Below are 12,124 nucleotides of genomic sequence, written 5' to 3'. Positions count from 1 at the left end.
AGAAAATTTTAGTGGTTTTGAAACCTTGACGTTTGCATAGCACAGTATACCTTGAAACCGGTAACCGGCACATGCCTACATTCAGCCAAAACAGATTCAGGTCTAAATCAAATCGCTAAACTGAAAGAATATGGTGGACGACAGTACCAAAATGAATGAACAAATTCTGCAAAGACGGCAGAGCAACAAAAGAGACAAAAAGTTTTGTCCGAGGAGACAAAAAAAAGGAGGCTACCAGGAAAAATGGACACTCAAGAATAAACATTGGCCCGGCTATCTGATATAAAACTATCTTCCTGGTCTCAATCCGCCTCGCAAAAACCAGATTTGTGACTGTTCAGACAACAAAAGAGCCATCGAGTCTCAATCTGGATAGGCTAAAAATCCGATTTTGGTTGCCAGTCTGAACAAGGCCTGAGAGCCGGGTTGTGGTCGCACCCCCACCAGGCCCCTAAGTTCTGCCTCTGAAATAATGTAAAGCTACAATTTTACAAAGCCTTTTGGAATAAAAGTGAACCATTTTCAACAAACAAGAAGCAATTAATTTCAGAGCAAAGTTAGTCAGAAGATGTCTGCTTTTCATAGCAATTACAGTGAGCTTTTATACATCAATGCACCTGCCCATTGTCAGACTGAGTACTTCACTGCTTCCTCTATTCAATCAGAAATTGTAAGTTAAACAAATAGAACAAGGCTAAATCATTTGTACCTATATATCTACAAGGTGATCTTGAGTATGGTCTCATTTGTGCTATGATTGCGCAAAGATCTCAGAGCAATTATAGTCTCACATCACCTCTCCAGAGCGGATGTAGGTGTCTTTGCCAGGACAGAGCACGGACAATAGGCTATTTTGTGTTCTGCTCCATTTTCCAACAATAGCCTTCAAAAAGACGTGACACTGAAAAACCTTTCCCTTACCTGCTTTAAACTGTGAAGGATATAGTACCTTTTCTCGTATTTACCGATCGACTGTTTGTATTACTCTAACACACTTAATATAATCCATCAGGGAATAGTATCGTGTCTCGTATTTACTGTTTGTATTACTCTAACCAACCCAATATAAAATAAATAGCACTTATACCATAGTTTAAGGAAAACAAGCAGAATATATGGCATAATAGATACATGACGCCTTCTTGTCAAGGAAGCCTAATGTGTGCGTCATGCAACTGACTGAGCAAGATTGATGCTGACAAGCCCACGTCTGCACCACCAACTCTCGCAATCATTTCTCCCGGACAGTCCAGAACGAATGGTGGGACGCCCTGCCCCAACACAAGGAATATCGGAGAACGGCCGATATCCAACTGGTAACACGACTGACAAGACTCCAAGAGAACCTTTGACGCTGAGGCGGCAAAATCCACAACCCTCGTTGCCCTGATAACAATAACTCCCGAATCCTCCTGTCCAATGCACAAACAGACAATAATCTTAAACAACGCCCAAACACACCCTTCTTCCTGCCCACGGCCGCCCAACGAGAGCCTTCAAAAGACTGAATGTTTAACTAAGTGTTATCATTTTTCTCAGAAACCTTTTGTTGACGTGTGATAGGGTGACCCTGCCTCCCCGCCTGAGTCTGTTTCTTTTTCGCCTTGCCGTTTGATTGCTGTCGCCCTGAATAAGTTGTTAACTTGTGCTTCGAAGCCTTTTTCCAGCTTTCAAAATGGAGTCAGTACAAAGGGTTAAGACTAAGGTGAATAAGAGTGTGACGATATCTCGATACAGTGATACACCGCAATATTTTGCAACCTGATCAGTTATCGATATGCTCCCGCCAAGTATCGATACTTTTATTTGACATATTGGCCAGACAATGGAGTATGGATGCTGTAAACTGCTCAATGTTTGTTGAATGAAATGAATATCGAACAAGCCTACATAAATTTACTGATTTATTTGATATTATTTGAGAACCAATTTCCATCTAGTTTACTACACAAACTGTTATGACTGCCATTTTGATAAAATAAAAGCTTTAAAAATGGTTTGAATAGCTTCCAAGATATATAAGGTGATGTGCATGATAATTAATTTAGCCTACATATTAAAAATAGGTAATTATTGCATTTTTGATTTCTATACACTCAATTAATATTTTTTTAATTCACTCAATACTTCCAACACAGAAAAAAAATCAGGATTTCAATTCGAAAGCTATTAAGTAACTAATATTTTTTGTTTTATCTTGTTGTTTTTAAGGTGAGGAAGACTGTGACTGAGCAAGTCTGGCATCTCAAATGCTGAAGCAGATAGTGCTCAAACCAACGCTTTTGGCAACAAAGGTCAAATACGAAGAAAAGACCCACCAATTTTATCATTGCCCCACTCCAAGCTCAACTGCTGACTGACACCTCCACACTGTTAATTTTTTTTTTTTTTTTAAAGATTTTAAACTTTAAAGAAATTAAGGGTGCCATTCATCATGATCTCTCCAAGAGATATCAGTGGTTGTGGTATGTTTCCTCTATATGTGCAGGTACACAACATGCAGTAGATTTATATTTTACAGCAATGTTGCAAATAAAATGTGTCTCTGTTTAATAAATGACTTAAACAGTATTTTTTCTGAAATATTTCTGAAATGTTTTTTGATTTTTTTTTTCTCGTTTCAACAGCTGTATCGTAGAAAAGCATGTATCAAATTTCTGACCAATATATCGATAATCGCTGTATCGTGATATTGTGAGATAATCGTTATCGTGAGCCTTGTATCGCGAATTGTATCCTATCGTATTGTATCGTGAGGTGCCCTGAGGTTCCCACTCCTAAAGGTGAACGCGCTGAGTTTGGCCTTTTGGCCGGGATATCGGGTCCCGCCTGCCCGGGCTGTTGGAGCTTCGCCAGCGCAGGTCTGACGGTTCGGCTGGCGTGATTCCGGCAGTCTGGCTAAGGGGTCAGATTCCTTCAATTGTCATCAGCTCCCTTTAACGATTTCCTTTGACATGTACTATTCTACCTAGTTGCTACATTTGAAAAGAAGTAGAGTGATTGTACATTGATTGTTGTTACTTTTCAAACTTGATGGTTGAACGAGCACTTGTTACCTTGTTACATGTTTTACAATACCCTAATACGTCCCCTGAAAGGCAAACTGAAATTATAGTGATCGTGTCCGTGCAGTCTATAATAATAGCGCTGTGCGTTGCAATGTGAAATACTCAAAAAGCGTGTCATGTTAATGCTATCATTCACATGTGCCCTGATGTGAAAATACTAATGGGGTTACTGGTATCCATGGAAACGTAGCCGCAGACAGCAAGCACGTATCGTCGTGCGAGCGCCTTTATGCCGGTACGCGTGCCACCTGGCTTGCAAGTTAATGATGTCGCTTTTTCCGCAGCAAATACGACCTCGTAAAAAAAAAAAAAAAAAAAAAAAAAAAACACACGGTGCCGGAAAATACATTGCATATTTTGCGTAAAAAGACTGACAGTATGTATGGATAGGAATGCTTGTAATACTGAACGACACTTCAGAGTATTGTGATGCTGCTGAAGGGGAGAAACAAGTTGTTGCATTAAAGAAGACTAATTCTCCACAAAGTGTGCTTGGATTGCGTTACGGGGACACAATACTCAAGCCTTTATGTAAATGGAAACGTATCTATAGAAATATCTTGAAGGTCAGGCTGTATTCATATTTGCTGGCTCCTTAAAGCTGTTTTCATACTCATAATAGGTCCAAGTGCTTACAGTAAGTGTATATAAATATATGTGGTTTGTAAACACTAGAGATTCCGCAAATACAAATACAATAGTTGCTGATCAAGTGTACATAAAGGAAGTACGAGAGGGCTAGTAGACATGATGGGTCTTCGAGTGTCGGGTAGAGTTTTAAAGCATGCATTTGGCTCAAATATAATGACGCTTTATATCGTATGGTGAAAGACCTTTTGAAATTCGAACACTTTGCAACTATCTGCATACCACTTCTTATCAGTGTTTTCACTAACTGTAATCTGATTACTTTCTTTCAGTAATGAGCAATCTAACGCGTTCATTTTTCCAAACCAGTAATCTGATTACCGTATTTTTCGGACTACAAGTCGCTCCTGAGTATAAGTCGATCCAGCCATAAAATGCCCAACGAAGAGAAAAAAAACATATACAAGTCGCACCGGAGTATAAGTCGAATTTTGGGGGGAAATTTACTTGATAAAATCCAACACATAGAACAGACATGTCATCTTGAAAGGCAATTTAATATAAAAATACAATAGAGAACAACATGCTAAATAAATGTACAGTGTACAGTGCATGAACAACGAAATGTGAATATACTGTCCTACGTTACGGCTCGGTCCTGGCTATACAGCGAACTCCCAAAAGACAATGCTGGACGTCCATATAATTTGCTGAATCAATTTGGTCCTCGATAGAAAACAGGTTCGCATCAACGTAAATAAATGATAATTAGGTACTATTAGTAGTAAGTAACAGGTTAGCATGCGTTCGCTATCATTAGCACATCGTTCAAACAACCACACAACTGGCTCTAAGTGTCCGATCGCGGGTGGAAAACACACAACAACAACAGATAAGATGATACACGCAGGCGTTGCCTCTGTAGAGATGATTTAAAAGCATAAACGATGAAAGTAGGTTCACAGCCGTCTATTCTCTCTCGCTAACTCGCCCACTCACTCACTTTCTCACTCAGAGCTACGTAGCTGTCCATCTTCTTCTGGCGTGTGAGCACTCTTCTTCACGTAAACAAGTGCGAGTGCGCCCTCACGTGGGCGTGAAAGCGCCACAAACTAAATGCATCCACTTCAAGATAAAAAAGTCAATAATACAATTGAACATACACTGCCAAGGGCAGAACGTGAACGTGGCCATAGCTATAGACCCTACCCACCGACGTCACAAAATCACGTGCTCGCTGTATGGTTCCGCCCACTTGTCCGTCATTTTGTGTCTGTATTATCAATGGTCTCAATTGATCGAGCAATTTATAATGCATTTCATAGAAGACCCGGTGCTTTCGGATGCCGTAAACTCACTTGATGCGTTGCATAAAAGGCGTTATGTGGAAAAGCTTCAGTTTATCCATTCGCCAGATCCATATTTGATGCCTAAATCGATGTTTTTCGACCCACTGTCTCCGCCGTATTTGCCTGACATCTGCTAGCTACCCTGAACTGTACAACTATCTTGTCCACACAAAATCAGCCTATTCTCACGAAAGTTTGAAAAACTTTAAGAGCTTGGAGGCTTATAAATACTTCGTTGCTGATTGGGTGAAACAGGTCCTCGTCCACGAAAATTCGGCAGGAATCTATCTTGTGCTTGGAAAGGTGAGTTACGAAATTTTCAATTCAAAATCTTTTGTTATTGCTAACATCCACTGTCAAGTCTAATGTATTTCATGTCGTTTGTCAATGGAGTTAGGGCTTTTAATGTTTATATGGTTTAGCGATAGCACTCTCACTACATACATACGTGTATGTTGTCGGCGATTAGCCTACACTGTAAAATATTATAAGTTGACTTTACTAAAAAAAAATATGCAAACTTGCTGCCTTAAAAAAATTAATTTATGTTGACTTAGATGAATTAGATTTGATTAACTTAATTATTTTGAGTTGGCAGTACTCAAATTAACTTAAAAATTTTGGATTATAGTCACTTGTTTATTGTGAGTTGGCAGTACTCAAATTAACTTAAAAAAATTGGATTATAGTCACTTGTTTATTTTGAGTTGGCAGTACTCAAACTAACTTAAATAACTGGATTACAGTAACTTGCTTATTTTGAGTGTACAATACTCAAATTAACTCAAATAATTGGATTGTAGTAACTTTTTTTTTTTTTTTTGAGTGCAGTATTCAAGTGATAATTGTGTATTAATTATCTTTAGTTTTCCATTTCATCCATCATATTCAGGTCAACTTAATTTTCTTGACCTAAAAGAATTCCACAATAGAAATTACAACTGCACATACTAATTTTATTAAAAACACATTATCTAATAGTAATGACCCCCAAAACACAACAAATGGAGAACACTCATTGGATTAACTCAGTGGAATTAAAGTTTACTTTAAAATGTTCAAAAGTGCATTTAATGGGAGACACTGGCTCCTGGCAGGCTGAACAGTGTTTGGTTAATTCTCAGTATCAAATCAACCACTTTTGCCAACATTTTGCACTTCATACAAAGTACAGTATAAGTACCTAAGATAACCTTTTGCGACAGAAATTACTGAATAATACCTGAACTGCATCAATGTTCACTCCTATCCTGTGATTTCCAAAGACTAACAGGAGAGATCCTATTTTCATAATTTCAGGACATTAACTTAGCATTGAAGACATGGCAACAAACTAGTTGCCCATTATTTTTATTTATTTATTTAATAGGGACAGTGCACATTGATGAACATCTAAAAAGATGTAAATATGCCAGATTGTAGCAAGTATATGCTAATTTACATCTGTAGTCCCTAAACAGGTGACACAAAGGTACAAAAAGGAAAGAAATAACAAAAGATTACAATAAAACAACAATACAATACGTTACTAAGAACTTAAAAGTCAGTGATTGCAAGACTGATTTGCTTTCAACCACTGCTTGAGCTGAGTTTGAAAGTTCGTATTGTGGGACATTGCCTGATGGCCCATTACAACATGAGCTTGAGCTCTGGTAAAGCTAACAGTTCTGATTTCTTCAACAATATTAGTGATCACAATGAACTACAATCAACATTGCCCCATGGTTTAAACAGCAGTGATAAAATAAATATAAAAATACAGAACTCTTTTTAAAACACACAACTCAGTTCAAATTCAAATTTCACTTTAACACCTGAAACAGTGAACAAGATACCTTGTTTTTTTCACATCACCAGAAGAGTACATGCAAAACGTGTACTGGAGTTATACACCTCAGAAACCTAAAATCTTACCAAGAATATGTGTCTTATTTTTATTCAAATTCTAATTTCATATTAAGCTCTATCGTCTAAAAAAAAAAGTCTAATTTCTAGTCAAAAGTATGTCATTAGTAGATATATATATTTTTTCAATCGAAGAAAAAGTAACTTTAAAGAAATCAATTGTAGAAAAAAAGGTTTCAATGTGAAAAAATATTTGAGACTCAGAAATTCACATTTCAACACTTTATTTTTCATTGAAACTGTTTTCTTTGATCGAAGCAATCCTTTTTGTGTTTGAGCCATATTATGGGTAGAGGACATTTGTGTCCAAATCATTCAATCCCAATAAAAGTTGCTTCAATCAAAAAAACTATTTTTAATCAAAGAGAAAAAAATCTTTTGCAAAATTTTTTAAAATTTAAATATATATTTTTTTATTGACGTGTCACTTTTTTTGAAAAGCAAAACGTTTTAAACGCCTTTTTTTTTTTTTTCTGAAGTGGAAAAAGTTTTGAAGGCACTTTTTTTCGGTTGAATCATTTTGACACGAAGATACAACTTCAACGCTACTTCCGACATGTTTGAGTGGCAGGTGATTACGCCAATGGCATAAAAGCAGGCAGCAAGAATAATGGCCACCAGGGCTCCATCCAGCCATCGGACTCTGCTCGAGTCCAAGCCAAAAATAGGGCACCGGTAGGGGGGTGTGACATCGGCATCTCACCGGAGTGTCCGCGATGGTACGGTGCCCTGTCTCGGCACACTGGCGGACCCCGATATCACCCCCCCTCCCCGGCGCGGAGGCCGGCTGTTGAGTGGACGGCCCACGAGTGACACAACACTCATTCAAAGCTGAAGCGACGGGGCTCCCGAAGGGGGCTCCCGGCGCGGATGCCGGCGACTCGCCGGTAGTCCACTCGCTTACTGGGCAGGCTAGTGTCGGGCCACTCGTCAGCCACTCACGTACCGGCGCGTCGCGACACTGCGGTTGGACCACGATTGCCAACTATCACGTCAGGGCAGCGGGTGAAGTTCCCTTTGTTGAATGACATTAAGCAGCAGCGCACCATACCATCGCAGGCACTCCGGTGAGATGCCGATTTCACACCCACGTACCGGTGCCCTATTTTCGGCTTGGACTCAAGCAGAGTCCGATGGCTCGATGGAGCTCTGGTGGCCATTATTCTTGCTGCATGCTTTTATGCCATTGGCGTAGTCACCTGCCACTCAAACATGTCGGAAGTAGCGTTGAAATCGTATCTTTGTGTCAAAATGATTCAATCGAAAAAAAGTGCCTTCAAAAACTTTTTCCACTTTAAAAAAAAAAAAGTTTAAAACTTCATGCTTTGCAAAAAAAGTGACACGTCAATAAAAAATATATATATATTTCAAAAAATATATATTTTCAAAAAAACATTTTAGCAAGAGGTTCTTTTTCTTTCATTAAAAATATTTTTTTTGATTGAAGCAACTTTTATTGGGATTGAATGATTTAGACACAAATGTCCTACCCATACTATGGTTCAAACTCATTTCACATTTCTGTTTTTGTGTGCAGTGAAGGTAGAATAAACAGTGCTCTGAAAGTTACAGTCTTGATATATGCAAGTAACCATTTGCCTCAGCTTAAGATGTCTTCGCAAATGGGTAAAGAAGTCTGCTTCTTAACAAGGCTCCACAAAGTTGCACAACTGACAGTCAAATGCAGTTTCTCCACTTTTGTCTGCATCTTTTTGAGAGTGGCATGTCGATAGGTGTACTTTGAGTGCATTAAAAGATTTAAATGTGCAGAGGCAGTCCTTATGAAGACATGGGGAGTAGGGATGTCCGAGTGTGGTATCCATGTTTTAAGCGGTAATGCTTAAGCAAGTAGCCTCTCTTTCCAGCAGAAAATGTGCAGTACTTACAAGTCCACTGCATTAGAGAATACTGCTCTGGTTGACCTGAAAAGACATAATAATTTCAGCATTGAGAACTTGTTAGAAAAAAAAGTTACATTTTTTCTTAACAGTTACAAATTAAAATGTCCAATTATTTTTAATCACAAATTAAAATCTGCAATGAATTAGTTTAATATTCACAAACTGTGTAATAATGAGTTATTTTTAAATTAATGTAATTGATTATTTTTTTAACATTCAAATTGAGATGTACAATTAATTTCTTAATCCATCTGTAAAAACATTAATGCATGTTTGTTATCCCAACCCAACAAATACAAATATTAAATAATTCATTGATCAGTGTATGAGACATACCTGTAATTGCAGAGACTGAGGTATGTGTGGACTTCTGACCATTTGCTTCAGCCTGATTGGGGGACGGTGAAAAAGAACACAAAATTAAGGCAACAATTTCAAAATATAGGCACATAAATGACCAACCTTCAACACACCAGGTTGTTATAGCATCGACTGTGATCTCTGCACTCTGAAATGTGATCTAGTCCTCCGTTTTTGCGATTAATGCATTTTAAAACAATTTCAAATTATCAGTGCAGTTTGATCAAACATGGAGGGGGAGCACTGCACATGAAGAAAAGCAAATGGAAGTGCAGATGACAAACACTCTAAAGCAGGGGTCCCCAAACTTTTTCCTGTGAGGGCCACATGACTTTCCCTTCTCTGATGAGGGGCCGGGTCAGTTTGTAACAGAAACAGTGTGACGATTGCAGCAGTGCCTAAATGTAAAAATGTATTGTTTTTCAGAAAGCCACAATTAAATCACCCTTTCTGGATTCTTCACGCAACAAAATAAAATAAAAATAATAACATAATATAATATGATATAATATCATATAATAATGAATAATAATAACACTATTAATTCAAGAGATAATAACCAAATAACCCTGTTTGGGTTCTTCACAGAAAAAAAGCCAGGAAATAGATAACACTATTTGGGGGGGGGGGGGGGGGGGGGGGGGGTTCAGGAGGCCGGACCAAATGTGGAGGCGGGCCGGATACGGCCCGCGGGCCGTAGTTTGGGGACCACTGCTCTAACGCAAGAACCGATTACGTTGGCGTACATAAAGTCTGAGTGTGCATTTAGCTCTTACCTGAGCCGAAATAGACAGGCTGAAGCTGACTTAATTCTAGCACTAACTCTGTAAATAAATCACTTTATCGACATTTCTAACATTTTTACGTGAGAAAGTAGCCGTTTAGATCCACAACGTGGAAATTCGGCGCTACTCAAGCTGGCCGTAGTGACTAAGGCACTTCCTGTTATTTTCACAAAATAAAACACCCACTAACGATAGAATTACTGTTTTTATTTTGAAAACAGGAAGCGAACCTCCTCTCGGTCTAGCTAACTTAACTGCTCGGTAACACAGGAAGCGAACCTCCCCTCGGTCCAGCTAACTTAAAATCGCTCGGTAACTGTTTTAAATCGGTTTTAAAAACCTCTCCCATCGCCTAAAAAACGTTACGAGCCCCGTCTGTCAACTTAATCACCAAGAATTCAAAACGCCGGCATAAATGGTAGTCTACCATAAACTGTAGTCTACATTTGTTTCTGAAAATTATGAGGTTACTGTCACGGTCATATACCGTGCTTGCTAGCGGTGATATTTGATGTAATTGACACTTTTCCTCCCTGGCAGCACACAGGCTACTACACTACAACAAGACAAATAGACGGTTTACAAAAGAGTAAAATATTTACTTACCAAATCAGTGTGCTGAGGACAAATAAACCCACAATGGCGAAAATAAATGAGAAAGGTGTTGGAAAGAGCGCGAAAGTAGGCAGGGCAGATCTGCGCATGTCTGATAGAACGCGCAAAGGACACTGGGTACGATAAATTATTTTTTCTAATTTGACTTAACTGGGATATATCAAGTTAAGCAAGTTCTCCAACCCCAAATTACTACTTACTTATTTAAAAGTAGTGTTCACAACAGGTTGATGAAAACTGAGTTTAGTTCACTTATCAAATTTAATTAATTTGAATGTTAGCATTTACAGTGTAGCAATGATCTTAATTGTGGTTGTTAGCCCAAAATCTTCTAAATATATATTAAATGCATCTTACCAGATATAAAATGACTACTACATAATCTGTGGTAATCGTTTGGAGCCCAGTTTTCTCGTCGAATTGCAGCAGCCCATCTCGCTCTCTTCTCTGCGGGTCTCTCGGAATCCGGTAGAACTTCAAGTCTCTCCGTCTTCTCCGTCTATCTTCTCTGTTATTGCAACCGACCGCCACACACGCCTTCCCCATTTTGATTATTAATGTTAACGAGCAGAAAAACACGTCGTAAATAGGAGGAATGTACCTAGCTGTAACAGGGAAACATGATGTGTTGACGGACAATTGGGCGGCACCAGTCAGGAGGAAGGAGTTGTGACGTCACGTGGGTAGGGTCTATAAAGAGTTATTCAGATAACTATAGCATAAGAACATGCTAACAACTTTACAAAACCACCAGTGTCACTGCAAAACACCAAAATAACATGTGAAATTATATCATAATGTGTTAATAATTCCACACATAAGTCGCTCCTGAGTATAAGTCGCACCCCCAGCCAAAATATGAAAAAAAAACGCGACTTATAGTCCGAAAAATACGGTAGTTATCTTAGTGGCTGTGCGTTACTATTTTGTTATTATCTCATAGTGTACTGTAATTTCTAGAGATGATGCCGATCGATCGGGTCCGATCACGTCATTTTCAAAGTATCGGAATCGGCAAAAAAATATCGGCCATGCCTTTTTTAAATATATATATATATATATATATATATATATATATATACATATATTAATTAAATCGTTTTCTAATTGTATTTAACGTTACAGACATAAAATGTTACACTCATCCAGATTCTTTAGTTTAGGCTTACGGTAGGGTTATCAAATTTATCCCGATAACGGCGGTAATTAATTCTTAAAAAAACGATATCACGGTAAAATATTTAACGCAATTAATGCATGCACTGCACGACCCACTCACGCATTGTCGCGCTCAATCTGTAATGGCGCCGTTTTACCTATATAGAGAGATAAAAGGCAGCGTAAAATGAGTAGAGTGAATTTTGGCAGCCTTTTGAGCCTTTTTTTAATTGGCTAAAGCCTTACAATCCCTCTCCCTATGATTAGAAATATCATGGGAAGCAATGTGGGGAAGCAAGGTAGCAATTGATCTTTTTCTTAAGACCTTATGTTATTTCCCAACGCAGAGAAGATATATTAATTGGTAGCACTACGCACAGTCATGGTTCCACATC

At 38.4% G+C, this 12,124-nt stretch overlaps 1 protein-coding gene and 1 long non-coding RNA gene across 3 annotated transcripts in view; both read right to left on the bottom strand.

The window, feature by feature from the left end:
• igsf21a (immunoglobin superfamily, member 21a) overlaps positions 1-12,124 on the bottom strand; it is a 623,523-nt gene that overhangs the window by 86,742 nt on the left and 524,657 nt on the right. The gene's annotated exons all lie outside the window — the stretch shown is intronic.
• LOC130922384 (uncharacterized) lies at positions 8,211-10,827 on the bottom strand. Its single transcript, XR_009064497.1, has 3 exons — positions 10,563-10,827; positions 9,148-9,199; positions 8,211-8,832 (listed from the first exon to the last, which is right to left on the bottom strand). It is a non-coding gene; the product is annotated as an uncharacterized LOC130922384 (long non-coding RNA).

The sequence above is a fragment of the Corythoichthys intestinalis genome, chromosome 9, assembly GCF_030265065.1.
Source record: "Corythoichthys intestinalis isolate RoL2023-P3 chromosome 9, ASM3026506v1, whole genome shotgun sequence".
In the NCBI taxonomy this organism is placed as follows: domain Eukaryota; kingdom Metazoa; phylum Chordata; class Actinopteri; order Syngnathiformes; family Syngnathidae; genus Corythoichthys; species Corythoichthys intestinalis.
This window is presented reverse-complemented; position numbering and strand designations above follow the sequence as displayed.